The following is a 17,402-nucleotide window of genomic DNA, read 5'->3' on the forward strand; positions in this document are numbered from 1 at the left end:
CCTGGTGAAGCTACAACACAGGATTGGAACCATAAAATTCCTATAGTGCAGAATGAGGCCACTCGGCCCATCGAGTCTGCACCGACCCTCTGAAAGAGCACTGTACCTACGCCCACTCCCTTGCCCACTCCCTGTAACCCCATATCTCCACTGAACCTGCACATCTTTGGACTGTGGGAGGAAACCGGAGCACCCAGAGGAAACCCACGCAGACACGGGGAGAAAGTGCAAACTCCACACAGGCGGTCACCCAAGACCGTAATTGAACCTGGTTCCCTGCGCTGTGAGACAGCCGTGCTAACCACTGTATCACCTTGCTGGCTTCACTACCGTGTGCCAAACAGCATACGCAGCAAGTAATTATCAGAGCTGACCGATTCCACAATGGCTGCATCAGATCTAAGCTCTGTACGCCTGCCACACCCAGCCGTGAATGGTGATGGACAATTAAACAACTCACTGGAGAAGGAGGCTCCACAAATATCCCCATCCTCAATGATGGAGGAGCCCAGCACATATGTGCAAAAGACAAGACTGAGGCACTCGCAACAATCTTCAGCCAGAAGTGCCGACATCACAGATGTCAGTCTTCAGCCAATCCAATTCACTCCAGGTGAGATCAAGAAACAGCTGAAGTGACTGGACATTGCAAAGGCTATGGGCCCTGACAATATTACTGAAGACGTGTGCTCCAGAACTTGCTGCACCCCAAGCCAAGCTGTTCCAGTGCAGCTACAACACTGGCATCTACCTGGCAATGTGGAAAATTGCCCAGGTTTGTTCTGTAACCAAGAAACAGGACAAATCCAACCCAGCCGATTACCACCCTATCAGTCTATTCTCCATCATCAGCTTGGTGATGGAAGAAGTCATCAACAGTGTTATCAAGTGGCACTTACTCAGCAATAACCTGCTCACAGACACTCTGTTTGGGTTTCGCCAGGGTCACTCCGATCCTGATCTCATTACAGCCTTGGTTCAAACATGGACAAAAGAGCTGAATGCCGGAGGTGAGGTGAGAGTGACTGCCTTTGACATCAAGGCAGCATTTGACCGAGTGTGGCATCAAGGAGCCCTAGCTAATCTGGAGTCAATGGGAATCAGGGTGAAACTCTCCGCTGGTTGGAATCATACCCGGCACAAAGGAAGATGGTTGTGGTTGGAGGTCAATTATCTCAGGTCCAGGAGTTCCTCAGGATATTTCCTTTTCTTTTCATGTACTAAATGATCTGTTTGAGCTGCATGCAGGAAAATATTTTTCACTTTACCTCGGTACACGTGACAATAAACAAACAAAACAATAAAAACAAAACAACCACCTTCAGCTGCTTCATAAAAGATCTCCCTTCCATTGTAAGGTCAGACGTGGGGGTGTTCGCAGATGACTGCACAATGTTCACACCATTCGCGACTCCTCAGATAATGAAGCAGTCCGTGTCCAAATGCAGCAAGACCTGGACAATATCCAGGCTTGGGCTGACAAGTGGCAAGTTACATTCGTGCCACACAAGTGCCAGGCAATGACCATCTCCTACAAGAGAGGTTCGAACCATCGCCCCTTGACATTCAATGGCATTAACGTTGCTGAATCCCACACAATCAACATACTGGGGGTTACCATTGATCAGAAACTGAACTGGACTAACTATATTAATACTTTTGCTACAAGGGCAGATTAAAGGCTAGGAATCCTATGGTGAGTAACACACTTCCTGAACACCACCCCCTCCCATTCCCCCTCCCCCCAAAGCCTGTCCACCATCTACAAGGCACAAGTCAGGAGTGTGATGGAATACTCTCCACTTGCCTGGATGAGTGCAGCTCTTAGAACACTCAAGAAGCTCGACACCATCCAGGTCAAAGCAGCCCGCTTCATTGCTCCTCCTTCCACAAACATTCAAACCCTCCACCACCGATGCACAGCAGCAGCCATGTGTCGCATCTACAAGGTGCACTGCAGGGACTCACCAAGGTTCCATAAGCAGCACCTTCCAAACCCACAATTTCTATCTAGCAGGACATGAGCAGATACCTGGGAACACAGCAACTGGAGGTTCCCCTTCCAAGTCACTCACCACCCAGACTTGGAAATATATTGCCTTTCGTTCACTGTCGCTGGGTCAAGGTACTGGAACTTCCTCCCTAACAGCACTGTGGGTATACCTACACCTCAGGTTCAAGAAGGCAACTAACCACCACTTTCTGATAAGCAACTAGGGATGGACAATAAATGCTGACCTAAACGGTGCTTCCCACATCCTGTAAATGATTTTTTGAAGTACCAACCTGTTACTGGGCAGAGCTCAGCCCTCTGGGCCCATTCATTGGCCACCAAGTCCTCACTGATCGTTTGGACTGGAGTGCTGAATTTGGGTGCATTAGAGTGCTATAGTGAGAGTTTGGTGACTGAGGGAGTTGGGTGAGGAGGGAGCAAGGTGCTCCTTTCATTTCATGTCCTACATTTCCTCAAAGAACGTGAAGGGAGCTGCGAGTTTACAGAGAGTGCAGCTGACTGGGAGCAGAGCCAGAGGGTGGAGTTCCAATTGGTTCACAGGGCAGTTACATTCTGTAAGGTTAGATGGCTTTTTTGTTTTGTTTTTGTTTCTTGGGGGCAGCAAGTATCATTCAGCAGAATCACCAATTTTAGAGGGTTCACTTTAGAGAGCAGCAGCAATATATATGTATATATATCGTTTTTTAAAGGGCTTAACGGGTGTTTAATCTTTTTCTTTCTTTTTTAAATCACTTTGGGAATTCAGATGGGAGGGGATGGAAGCTAGGGCAGTTGTATGCTCCTCCTGTAGGATGTGGGTGGTGAGGGACACCACTAGTGTCCCCGCTGACTACACCCGCGGGAAGTGCACCCAACTCCAGCTCCTCGCATTAAGGAACTGGAGCTGGATGAACTTCGGATCATCCGGGAGGCAGAGGGGGTGATAGAGAGGAGTTACAGGGAGGTAGCCACACCCAAGGTACAGGACAAGAGTGGCTGTGTTACAGTCAGGATAGGAAAGGGAACAGGCAGACACTGCAGGGATCCCCGTGGCCGATCCCCTTCAAAACAAGTAGCAAGTGTACCGTTTTGGATGCTTTTGGGGGGATGACCTACCGGGGTAAGGCCCTAGCAGCCAGGTCTCTGGCACTGAGCCTGGCTCTGTGGCTCAGAAGGGAAAGGGGGAGAATAGAAAAGCAATAGTGTTAGGAGACTCAATGGTTAGGGGTACAGATAGGAGATTCTGTGGTCACGAGCGAGACTCCCGGAAGGTATGTGCTTCCCGGGTGCCAGGGCCAGGGATGTCTCGGATCGAGTCCACAGGATTCTTAAGGGCGAGGGGGAGCAACCAGAAGTCGTGGTGTACATAGGCACCAACGACATAGCTAAGGAAAGGGATGAGGATATAAAAAGTGATTTTAGTGAGTTAGGTTGGAAGCTAAAGAGGACAAGCAGAGCAGTGATCTCAGGCTTGCTACCGGTGCCATGTGCAAGTGAGGCAAGGAACAGAGAGCGAGTGTAGCTGAACACGTGGCTACAGGGCTGGTGCAGGAGGGAAGGCTTCAGATATGTGGATTATTGGGATACCTTCTGGGGAAGGTGGAACCTGTACATGAAGGACAGATTACACCTAAACTGGAGGGGCACCAATATCCTGGGTGGGAGGTTTGCTAGAGCTCTTCGGGAGGGTTGAAACTAGTTTGGCAGGGGGATGGGAACCAGAGCTATGGATCAGAGGATAGGGTAGCTGTTGAACAGGCAGAAATAATATGCAGCAAGTCTGTGAGGAAGGTTAGACAGTTGTTAGGGCAAAGTTGCACTCAGTGGAATGGGTTAAAGTGTGTCTGTTTCAATGCAAGAAGTGTCAAGAATAAGGGAGATGAACTTAGAGCATGGATCAGTACTTGGAACTGCGATGTTGTGGCCATTACAACATGGATTTCACCGGGGTAGGAACGGTTGTTAGATGTTCCAGGGTTTCAATGTTTTAAGAAGAATAGGGAGGGAGGTAAAAGAATAGGGGGAGTGGCACTGTTAATTAGGGAGTGCATCATAGCTTCAGAAAAGGAGGTAGTCGAGGAGGGTTTGGCTACTGAGTCAGTATGGGTGGAAGTCAGAAACAAGAAAGGAGCAGTCACTTCACTGGGAGTTTTCTGTAGACCCCCCCAATAGCAGCAGAGAGATGGAGGAACAGATTGGGCAGCAGACCTTAGAAAGGTGCAGAAGTAACAGAGTTGTTGTCATGGGTGACTTCAACTTCCCTAATATTGACTGGAACCTCCTTAATGCAAATGATTTGGATGGAACAGATTTTGTACGGTGTGTCCAGGAAGAATTCCTGACTCAATATGTAGATAGGCCAACTAGGGAAGGTGCCATATTGAATTTGGTGCTTGACAACGAACCAGGCCAGGTGTCAGATGTCTCGTTGGGAAAGCATTTCGGTGACAGTGATCACAACCCCTTGACCTTTACCATAGTCATGGAAAGGGAGAGGAACAGACAGTATGGGAAGGTATTTAAATGGGGAGGGGAAATTATACTGCAATTAGACAGGAGCAGAGGAGCATAAATTGGGAACAGTTGTTCTTGGGGAAATGCACAACAGGAATGTGGGGGTTGTTTAAGGAGCACTTGCTGCGAGTGCTGGATAGTTTTGTCCCACTGAGACGAGGAAGGAATGGTAAGGTTAAAGAGCCTTGGATGACAAGAGAAGTGGAGCTTCTAGTCAAGAGGAAGAAGGAAGCTTACATAAGGTTGAGGAAGCAAGGATCTGGCACGGCTCGAGAGGGTTACAAGGTAGCCAGGAAGGAACTCAAAAATGGACTTTGGAGAGCTAGAAGGGGGCATGAAAATGCCCTGGCGGTAAGGATTAGGGAAAATCCCAAGGCGTTCTACACTTATGTGAGAAATAAGAGGATGGTCAGAGTGAGAGTAGGGCCGATCAGGGGTAGTGGAGGGAACTTGTGCCTAGAGTCTGAGGAGATAGGGGGGGCCCTATATGAATATTTTGCTTCAGTATTCACTGGAGAGAGGGACCTAGTTGCTCATGAGAACAGCTTGAACCAGGTTAACAGACTCAAACAGGTTGATATTAAGAAGGAGGATGTGCTGGAAATTTTGAAAAGCATCAGGATAGATAAGTCCCCTGGGCCTGATGGGACATACCCAAAGTTACTACGGAAAGCGAGGGAGGAAATTGCTGTGCCGTTGGCGATGATCTTTGCATCCTCACACTCCACTGGAGTAGTACCGGATGATTGGAGGGAGGCGCATGTTGTTCCCCTGTTCAAGGAAGGGAATAGGGAAATCTCTGGGAATTACAGACCAGTCAGTCTTACGTTTGTGGTGAGCTAAATATTGGAAAGGATTTTGAGAGATAGGAATTATAATTATTTAGAAAAACATAGTTTGATTAAAGATAGTCAGCATGGCTTTGTGAGGGGCAGGTCATGCCTCACAAGCCTCATTGAATTCTTTGAGGATGTGACAAGACACATTGATGAAGGTCGGGCAGTGGATGTCGTGTACATGGATTTCAGTCAGGCATTTGATAAGGTTCCCCATGGTAGGCTCATTCAGAAAGTTAGGGAGCATGGGATACAGGGAAATTTGGCTGCCTGGATAGAGAATTGGCTGGCCGAAAGAAGACAGTGAGTGGCAGTGGATGGAAAAGATTCCGCCTGGAGGTCGGTGACCAGTGGTGTCCCGCAAGAATCTGTTCTTGGACCTCTGCTCTTTGTGGTTTTTATAAATGACTTGGATGAGGAAGTGGAAGGGTGGGTCAGTAATTTTGCCGATGACACGAAGGTTGGTGGAGTTGTAGACAGTGTTGAGGGCTTTTGCAGGTTACAACAGGACATTGACAGGATGCAGAGCTGGGCTGAGAAGTGGCAGATGGAGTTCAACTTAGATAATGTGAAGTGATTGATTTTGGAAGGTCGAATTTGAATGCTGGATTCTTGGAAGTGTGGAGGAACAGAGGGATCTTGGGAGTCTATGTACATAGATCCTTCAAAGTTGCCACCCAGGTTGATAGGGTTGTTAAGAAGGTGTCTGGTGTATTGGCTTTCATGAACAGGGGGATTGAGTTTAAGAGCCGTGAGGTTTTCCTGCAGCTTTATAAAACCCTGGTTAAACCACACTTGGAATATTGTGTCCAGTTCTGATCGCCTCAGAGGAGATTTACCAGGATGTTGTCTGGACTGGAGGGCATCTCTTATGAAGAAAGGTTGAGGGAGCTGGGGCTTTTCTCACTGGAGCGAAGACGGAAGAGAGGTGACTTGATAGAGGTGTACAAGGTGATGAGAGGCATGGATAGGATGGATAGCCAGAGACTTTTCCCCAGGGCGGAAATGGCTGTCATGAGGGGACATCATTTTAAGGTGATTGGAGGAAGGTACAGGGGAGATGTCAGAGGTAGGTTCTTTACACAGAGAGTGGTGGGTGCGTGGAATGCACTGCCAGCAGAGGTGGTGGAGTCAGAGTCATTCGGCACATTTGAACAATTCTTGGACAGGCACATGGACAGCAGTAAATTGAAGAGGTGTAGGTTAGGTCGATCTTAGATTAGGATAAATGGTCAGCACAACATTGTTCTATGATACCAGCCAGTCTGCAACCATCAGCACAGCCTTCCAGATTTGAATTAAAGGTTCAGGTTTCTTGCCTTAAAGGGAGATGTCCATCAATCATCCATCAATCAAAAATGCAACAGCAGATTAAAAGAATGGGGAAAAGAGAAACAGGGAACAGGAAGATCCCTTACATCCCTCCTCCCCGAAAAGAATGAAACTTCAGGACATGTGCATTTCATTACGAGGTATGCAAGACATTAATTTCAAACAACTAACCAACTAAACCAGTCCCGTTACACAAGTCCCCTTCCCAGTCTCTACATTGGTGAATAGTCAGCCCTTAAACACGTGACAAAGCATCCGCAATCACATTGTCCTTTCCAGGAATGTGTACAATTTTTAAATTGAACTGTTGGGATAATAAACTACAACAATATAATCCCGCGTTCCAGGTTTTAAACTTGTCGACAAACACAAGTGGATGTGGTCTGTGCAAATCAAGCTTTGTTGATTGTTATTATGGATATATATGTGAAAGCTGAAGGGCTAGTATCAAGGCTAAACCTTCCTTTTCAATGGTGGAATATTTTCTTAGGCACGGACCTAAATTTAAAACAAAATATTCCACTGGCCTCTCTATTCCTACATTTTCATCTTGTAGTAGCACTGCCCCGACCCCGAGATCACTGACATCTGTGACCAGAATAAATGGTCTGAAACGGCCAGCACCAGTTTGTGCACGAACATGGCCATCAATCTTTGAACCTCTACTTGGCAATCTGTGGACCACAGCCGTTTCACCTGTTTGTGCAACGTGCACTGTATTTCAGTCTCTAACTGAGCCAGTCTCCATAGTTTTAGTCGAGACGGATGACGCTCATTAGTTCAGAGTTTTTTATATCTACATCATGATTAGGTAACTGAGTGCCCGCTGGTGTTTCCCTACAATCCTGTCCATACTCTTTCAATATCTTTATTTTATCTATCTCTTTCTGTCTCTTGTTAATGCAGTCAGTCTTTTCTGATTGTCCAATGAATGTTTAACCAAATTTCGAAGATCTCCTACAACTAAACAACAAGTAGTATTGCCAATGCTGAGGGAAATATTAGGTTCATTTTTAATCAATACATACTCTTCAACCCCTCCACCTTTATATCCTCTCTTTTCTGCAAATGATCACTTTCAGTGACACGTACAGCTGAGGGTTCAATCTCTGCTGAGTTGATTGGCACCATTTTCTGTTTTACAGCTTTTACCTCCTTATCGGAGTCTTTGTAATCACCCCACTTATCTCCATTTAGTAATACCGACTGACACATTTTGTGCTTTCCAGATTTTGACTGTTCCTCTATACTTTCAGAATCAGAGGATGGCAGGCCATTGGCCCCATGAACTTTCTGTATTTTGTTAATGGATGCAGTGGCAGAATCACTACATGGTTCTCCATCCACCTTCTCCATCATCTTTGGAAGAAATTGAGGACGGATTATTTCATTTCCTTTGCTTGTTGCTTCCTCTATATGAAGAGGCACTGTGGACCTTTGCAAGGATGTGGGCTAACCTGCCATTGACTTGGTATTACTTCATTGAAACATAGAAAATAGAAGCAGGAGGAGACCATTCGGCCCTTCGAGCCTGCTCCACCATTCATTCTGATCATGGCTTATCATCAAGTTCAAGACCCTGATCTCGCCTTACCATCATTCCCCTTGATCCCTTTAGCCCCAAGAGCTATATCTAATTCCTTCTTGAAATTACACAAAGTTTTCACCTCAGTTATTTTCTGTGGTGGTGAATTCCACAGGGTCACCACTCTCTGGGTGAAGACATTTCTCCTCACCTCAGTCCTAAAAGGTTTCCACTTATCCTCAAACTCTGACCACTCGTTCTGGACTCCCCCACCATCGGGAACATTCTTTCTGAATCTACCCTGTGTAATCCTGTTAGAATTTTAGAAGTTTCTATGAGATCCCCTCTCACTCTTCTAAACTCAAATCAATTTAATCTGAACCAACTTAGTCTCTCCTCATATGACAGTCCAGCCATCCCAGAAATCAGCCTGGTGAACCTTCGCTGCACTCCCTCCGTAGCAAGAACATCCTTCCTCAGATAAGAACACCAAAACTGCACACAATACTCCAGGTGTTTTTAAAAATTCATTTACGGGATGTGGGCGTTGCTGGTTAGGCGAGCATTTATTGTCCACCCCTAGTTGCCCTTCAGAACATGGTGATGAGTTGCATTCTTGAACCGTTGCAGTCCCTGAGGTGTAGGTACACCCACAGTGCTGTTAGGGAGGGAGTTTCAGGATGCAGCCCCAACGACAGTGAAGCAATGGCGATATATTTCCAAGTCGGGGTGGTGAGTGACTTGGAATGGAACCTCCAGGTGGTGGGGTTCCAAGGTATCTGCTGCCTTTGTGCTTCTAGATCGTAGTGGTCGTGGGCTTTGAAGTTGCTGTTGAAGGAATCTTTATTTGTTTGTTCCCAGTTCTGAATTCCCCCGTTTCTGAGTGTAAGGGGCCTAAATTAATTTTTATCTATCTTTTTCTCTTTATATACCTTGATAAACGTTTACAGTCAGTTTTTAGTGTTCCCCTCTCACTTACATTCACAATGCATTTTCCCCTTCTTAATCTATCCCTTGGTCTGCCTTTGCTGAATTTTAAACTGTTCCCAATACTCAATTTCTCCTTAACTTGTATGCCTCGTTTTCGAATCTAATACCATCTCTAATTAGCCATTGTTAGCCATGGTTTGGCCACAGTTCCCTTTCTATTCTTGCCCCAAATAGGAATAAACAACTTTTGCAGTTCCCCGATTCATTGCTTGAATGCCTGCCTTTGCCTGTCCACTGCTCTTCCTTTCAGTAATGTTTCCCAGTCGGTCATAGCCAGCTCATGCCTCATACCATCATAGTTACCTTCATTGAGATTCAGGATGCTGATCTCAGAATCAACTATCTCACTATCACCTTGATAAAGAATTCTATCATGTTATGGTCACTCATCCCCAAGGGTTCTCTCACAACTAGATTGCCATCAATCCTTTCTCATTGCACAACACCCAGTCCCTTGTTGGTTCCTCAACATATTGATCCAGAAAACCATCCCGTATACATTCCAGAAATTCCTCCTCTATTTACTGTGACTAATTTGACCCCCCCGCCACCCCCCGCCTCGAACGGACATCAGTCCTGGTCGGGCTGAGGTGTAACCCATCCAGTTTGTACAGGTCCCATCTTCCCCAGAACTGGTCCCAATGTCCCAGGAATATGAAACCTTCCTCCTCACACCATGTCTTCCTCCATGTATTCATTCAATATTTCCTACTATATAAGATCATAAGATCATAAGACATAGGAGTGGAAGTAAGGCCATTCGGCCCATCGAGTCCACTCCACCATTCAATCATGGCTGATTTCAACTCCATTTACCCGCTCTCTCTCTATAGCCCTTAATTTCTCGAGAAATCAAGAATTTATCAACTTCTGTCTTAAAGACACTCAGCGTTCCAGCCTCCACCACCCTCTGTGGCAATGAATTCCACAGACCCACCACTCTCTGGCTGAAGAAATTTCTCCTCATCCCTGTTCTAAAGTGACTCCCTTTTATTCTAAGGCTGTGCCCCCGGGTCCTAGTCTCCCCTGCTAATGGAAACAACTTCCCTACGTCCACCCGATCTAAGTCATTCATTATCTTGTAAGTTTCTATTAGATCTCCCCTCAACCTCCTAAGCTCCAATGAATATAATCCCAGGATCCTCAGACGTTCATCGAATGTTAGGCCTACCATTCCTTCGATCATCCTTGTGAATCTCTGCTGGACCCGCTCCAGTGCCAGTATGTCCTTCCTGAGGTGTGGGGCCCAAAATTGCTCACAGTATTCTAAATGGGGCCTAACTAGTGCTTTATAAAGCTTCAGAAGTACATCCCTGCTTATATATTCCAAGCCTCTTGAGATAAATGACAACATTGCATTTGCTTTCTTAATTACGGACTCAACCTGCAAGTTTACCTTTAGAGAATCCTGGACTAGGACTCCCAAGTCCCTTTGCACTTCAGCATTATGAATTTTGTCACCGTTTAGAAAATAGTCCATGCCTCTATTCTTTTTTCCAAAGTGCAAGACCTCGCTCTTGCCCACGTTGAATTTAGTCAGCCATTTCTTGGACCACTCTCCTAAACTGTCTAAATCTTTCTGCAGCATCCCCACCTCCTCCATACTACCTGCCCCTCCACCTATCTTTGTGTCATCGGCAAACTTAGCCAGAATGCCCTCAGTCCCGCCATCTAGATCGTTAATATATAAAGAGAACAGCTGTGGCCCCAACACTGAACCCTGCGGGACACCACTCGTCACCGGTTGCCATTCCGAAAAAGAACCTTTTATCCCAACTCTCTGCCTTCTGCCTGACAGCCAATCGTCAATCCATGTTAGTACCTTGCCTCGAATACCATGGGCCCTTATTTTACTCAGCAGTCTCCCGTGAGGCACCTTATCAAAGGCCTTTTGGAAGTCAAGATAGATAACATCCATTGGCTCTCCTTGGTCTAACCTATTTGTTATCTCTTCAAAGAACTCTAACATGTTTGTCAGGCACGAACTCCCCTTACTAAATCCATGCTGACTTGTCCTAATCCGACCCTGCACTTCCAAGAATTTAGAAATCTCATCCTTAACGATGGATTCTAGAATCTTGCCAACAACCGAGGTTATCTACTCTGACTAGCATGTGGCACTGGTAGTAATCCTGAAATCAGTACCTTTGAAGTCCGACATCTCAACTTTCTTCCGAAATCCCTATATTCTGCTTTCAGGACCTCGTCCAGTTTTTCTTATTCTCCCTCATTCCCTATCTTACTCTGAATCTGTTTCTCCATCTCTCTCTCTCTCTCTCTCTATCTATCTACTTCACCAACCTCGTTCCCCCCTCCAGCTGTCCGTTCTAACCTTCACCTCCTCCCTCTCTCTCTGTCTCTCTCCTTCTCTGCCTTGGTAGGGCTGCCAGCAGGTTGGGGACCCCAGAAGTTGTTGATCTGGGTGAGATTCCCTCAATTTGTCACTTCGGTCTGGGATATCCCCGAATTATGAGAGACCCGGGTGAGGACTGATCACTGTCTCCGTGTCGATATTCAACACACCCTGTGCTGGTAGCAACACACGTTTAATCTAACAAAGTTCACTTGTACATCTTTTCCAGACCCAATAGTCATGAATAAAAAGGACACAATTAACCAGGCTTTCTTGACTGAAGATTGGGGAAGTTTTCTGTATCGTTTTCAATGTGGCAACCTTCCAGCTGTTTTTCTCACAACAGTCACGCAGGGACACTCACACTCACACCGACAGACAGACAGCAGCACTGGGCTAGCGTTTAACCCGCCATCTTTTTGTATTCGCCGTGGAGACCCAGGATACACAGTCTTGTGGAGGAAATTAACACCCAGGGTCTTTGAGATGAGACAGTTGTTCTGTCCCTTTGTCATTTCCGGAGATGGTAATCAGCCTGAGGATTCGGGGTAAACCATTTCAGACAGAGATGAGGAGACATTTCTTCAGAGTGGTGAGCCTGTGGAATTCATTACCACAGGAAGTGATTGATGCTAAAACATTGAATATATTCAAGAGGCGGCTAGATATAACACTTGGGGAGAATGGGATCAAAGGCTATGGGGAGAAAGCAGGATTAGGCAATTGAGTTGGATGATCAGCCATGATCGTGATGAATGGCAGAGAAGGCTCAAAGGGCCAATAGGCCTCCTCCTGCTCCTATCTTCTATGTATCTACCTATTCTTTCTCTCTACCGGTCTCTGTTGCTGGGTTTCTGCTCCTGTTGTTTTATTTCTGTAGTAATTATCTCACGAAGAAATTCTGGGGCCAATTGACCTTTGAGTTCCCTTTAATCCCCCGCCCCACATTGACCCTAAATTGACGGTGCTCACCCTTAACATTTAACCTCAGATATCTGAGCGAGTGTCATCGACGACCTCACATCCGCTTGGTAATGTCACGACCTCTCCATGACCTCACCTGTTCAGCCCATCCCCACAGCCACTGGTGCATTCTGGCAAAAATAGTCCCACTTTCCATCTGAGTGATGGATGGAGGATTCCGACAATCAGTATGAAACAACGGGATGATGGGCAGCTGGAAGGGTAAATGCGTCAGGTGAGATGACATTGTAGTTGGTTTTCTCTTCAAGCAGAGTAATATAGCTGGATAAGGGACAGTCGACCTCGACAATGGGTGGGTGGGAATCCTGTGGTTTGGGTCCCCGCTCAACTTCTGGAAATTAAAATTAAAATTAGAAATTTCTGAAACTTTTAATGTTTCAGTTCTGCTCATCGTTTAATGAGTTGAAGAATTGTAGTAAAGGGATATTTCAGCGCATTCTTCAAATGCTCCCTGAACTTAGTCTGAGTTGCCACATAAATAAAAGTGTTTGTGCAGCAACTCAGGAGCTACAGCATGAAGCCCAATTCTCCAACAAATATCTCATCATATAGCGATTGAAACCCCAACCACCACATCTGGAAAGATAACGTATTAACCAGTAATGTGAACCATAACAGGATGAAATTGGCCGAGATAATAAATAGTAAAATGGTGGCTTTCCTTTGACTCCCACATCTGGGTTTCTGGGGCTCTCCCCACTGCTGTGAATCCGGAGTCGTCTGCAGGCTCTGCTCATCACCAAAATGTGTCTGATGGTGAGCATATTGAGCAGCACAATGAGGGCAAATGGGACACATGGGTTTAGAATATCATGGAGGAACACAATTGTACGCCAGACTGGAGAAAACAGGACATCAAATGAGTAACAACAAAACCAGGGGTCATTCACCAGTGCATACTGACCACTTACCAGAAAATACCAGAAAATGTTCTTTAAACAGCTCAGCAGTCACTGTTCCCAGAACCACAGGCACCATTTTCTTGCTGCAATATTTACTTTTCAGCTTCTTGCAACAAATGTCCTCTGGTTCTAGATTTTACTACAAGTGGAAATATCCTCTCCACGTCCACTCTATCCAGGCCTCGCAGAATCCTGTGAGTTTCAATAAGGTCCCCCCTCATCCTTCTAAATTCCAATGAGTACAGACCCAGAGTCCTCAACCGTTCCTCATACGGCAAGCTGTTCATTACAGGGATCATTCTTGTGAACCTCCTCTGGACCCTTTCCAAGGCCAGCACATCTTTCCTTAGATACGGGGCCCAAAACTGCTCACAATACTCCAAATGGGGTCTGACCAGAGCCTTATACAGCCTCAGAACTACATCCCTGGTCTTGTATTCTAGCCCCCTTGACATGAATGCTAACATTGCAATTGCCTTCCTAACTGCCGACTGAACCTGCACGTTAACCTTAAGAAAATCGTGATCAAGAAGTCCCAACTCCCTTTGTGCCTTTGATTTCCTAAGCATTTCCCCATTTGGAAAATAGTCCGTACCTAAATTCCTCCTTCCAAAGTGCATAACCTCACACTTTTCCACATTGTATTTCACCTGCCACTTCATTGCCCACTCTCCTAGCCTGTCCAAATCCTTATGCAGCCCCCTTGCTTCCTCAATACTACCTGACCCTCTACAGATCTTTGTATCATCTGCAAACTTAGCAACAGTGCCTTCAGTTCCTTCTTCCAGATCATCAGTGTATATTGTAAAAAGTTGTGGTCCCAGCACAGACCCCTGAGGCACACCAGTAGTCACCGGCTGCCATCCTGAAAAATACCCCTTTATCCCCACTCTCTGCCTTCTGGGCAGCACGGTAGCATAGTGGCTAGCACAATTGCTTCACAGCTCCAGGGTCCCAGGTTCGATTCCGGCTTGGGTCACTGTCTGTGCGGAGTCTGCATATCCTCCCCGTGTGTGCGTGGGTTTCCTCCGGGTGCTCCGGTTTCTTCCCACAAGTCTCAAAAGACGTGCTTCTTTGGTGAATTGGACATTCTGAATTCTCCCTCTGCACCGGAGTGTGGCGACTAGGGGATTTTCACAGTAACTTCATTGCAATGTAAGCCTACTTGTGACAATAAAGATTATTACATTTCCCCTCTGGTCTCTTCTGTATCTCTCCCCTCTCATCTTAGACCTATGCCCTCTAGTTCTAGACTCCTCTACCTTTGGGAAAAGATGTTGACTATCTATCTTATCTATGCTCCTCATTACTTGATAGACTTCAATAAGATCACTCCTAAGCTCCAGAGAAAAACGTTCCAGCCTATCCAGCCTCTCTTTATAACTTAGACCATCAAGTCCTGGCAGCATCCTCGTAAACTCTTCTGCACTCTTTCTAGTTTAACAATATCCTTCCTATAATAGGGTGACCAGAACTGAACACAGTATTCCATGTGTGGTCTTACCAATGTCTTGTACATCTTCAACAAGACATCCCAACTCCTGTATTCAATGTTCTGACCAATAAAACCTAGCATGCTGAATGTCTTCTTCACCACCCTGTCCACCTGCAACTCCATCTTCAAGGAGCTATGAACATATACTTCTAGATCTCTTTGTTCGGTAACTCTCCCCAACTCCCTACCAATTAATCTCATTGAGTGTGGAGTCACCAAATTCTCAATCCCTCCTGAATTGTGAAGACGTTCACAACACAACCTCCAGAAAACCATCCACAGCACCTCCGCTAACTTTCCAACATCAGAAATAAGTCAAAGTCCCTCAGCTGCCAGGTGATTGTCTGGTCCTATGATATAATGTTAGAGAGTGGGTTCCAATGTTTTCCTTCCTGTCTGCTAGCCAACTTTCTATCCATCTCAAGACACTATCTGCAAAAGTCTGAGAACACGCACAGACTCAAAAACAGCTTCTTCCCCGCTGTTACCAGACTCCTAAACAACCCTCTTATGGACTGACCTTATTAACACTCCTCCCCTGTACGCTTCACCCGATGCCGATGTTTATGTAGTTACATTGTGTACCTTGTGTTGCCCAATTATGTATTTTCTTTTACTTCCTTTTCTTTTCATGTTCTGTTGAGCTGCAGAAAAATACTTTTCACTGTATCTTGGTACACGTGACAATAAACAAAATCCAATCCAATCCCATGAACTTTAACTTTACATAGTAATCTGCTATGTGAGAACTTTTCGAAAGCCTTCGAAAAGCCTAAATAAACCACATCCACCAGTTCTCCCTGGTCAATTCTACTGGTTACATCTTCATTGAATTCCAGTCGATTTGACGAACATGATTTCCCTTTTGTAAATACATGGATTATACCACTGCTTTCCAAATACTGTGCTGTGAAATTCTTGATGCTGAATTCCTTACTACCGATATTAGCTTCACTGGTCCATATTTCCTTGTTTTCTCTCTTTTTGAATAACGGGGTTTTCTTATCAACCTCCAATCTGTGGGAACCATTCCTGAGTCCGAAGAATTTTGGAAAATCATCACCAATGGATCTATTTCGAGGGCCACTTCCTTAAGTACTCTGGGATGAAGATAATAAGGCCTTGGAGATTTATCCACCTTCAATCCTATTAATTTCCCCAAAAACATTTCTCTAATAATTTCCTTCAACTCCTCATTAAAATTTGTGTTTCTCAGAACTTCCGGAACATTATTCATGTCTTTCTTTGTGACGAAAGCAGCAAAGTGCGAATTTAGTTCCTCAGCCATTTCTTTGTTCCCATCATGAATTCCCCCGTTTCTGACTTTAAGGGGCCTACATTCATTTTTATCAATCTTTTTCTCTTTACACACCTATAGAAACTTTTACATGCAGTTTTTATGCTTCCCGTTAGCTTACTTTCATATTGTATTTTCCCCTTCTGAGTCAATCCCTTGGTGCCTTTGCTGAATGTTAAACTGTTCTCAATCGTCAGGTCTGTTGTTTTTTTCTTGCTAATTTGTATGCCTCTTTTAAAAATCTAATACTATCTCTAATTTCCCTTGTAAATCATGGTTTGGCCACGGTTCCCTTCCTCCTCTTGTGCGAAATAAGAATAAACATAAACAGCTTTTGGAGTTCATTAGTTGTTCCTTGAATGCCTGCCATTGCCTGTCCACTGCTCTTCCTTTCAGTAATGTTTCCCAGTCCATCATAGCCAGCTCATGCCTCATACCATCATAGTTACCTGATCTCAGAATCAACTATCTCACTAGCACCTTGATAAATAATTCTATCATGTTATGCTCACTCATCCCCAAAGGTTCTCTCACAACTAGGTTGACGACTAATCCTTTCTCATTGCACAACACCCAGTGCAATATGGCCTGTTCCCTTGTTGGTTCCTCACCATAATGATCCAGAAAACTATCCCGTATACACCCCATACATTCCTCCTCTGTTGTATTATTTGACTCACCCAATCTATATGCAGATTAAAGTCAACCATAATCACAGATGTTCCTTTATCACATACATCTGATTTCCTGTCTAATGCTATTCACATTATCACTGCAGTTTGGTGGTCCCAATACCACCTCCACAAATGCCCCTTGGTGTTTCTTTACTCAACCCGTGCAGATTCCACATTGTCTGTGCTAATATCTTTCCTCAATATTGTGATAAGTGATAGGCAGAGAAATCAAGGGCCTGTATCAGATAACACTGTAACAAATAGTGGACAGAGATGTAAAGGGATATGAGATGGTTGGGATTTTTAATCAATAATACAACTCCACCAACCTTTCCTTTCCATCTGTCCTTCCTAACAACTGAATATCCCTCAATGAGTAGTTCCATCCTTGGTCACCTTGGAGCCATGTCTCTGTAATCCCAACCATATCCTATCTCTTTACATCTCTCCCCACTATTTTTTAGTGTCATTATCTGATCCAGGCCCTTGATTTCTCTGCCATCACTT

Source organism: Scyliorhinus torazame, chromosome 5, assembly GCF_047496885.1.
Source record: "Scyliorhinus torazame isolate Kashiwa2021f chromosome 5, sScyTor2.1, whole genome shotgun sequence".
Taxonomy (NCBI): domain Eukaryota; kingdom Metazoa; phylum Chordata; class Chondrichthyes; order Carcharhiniformes; family Scyliorhinidae; genus Scyliorhinus; species Scyliorhinus torazame.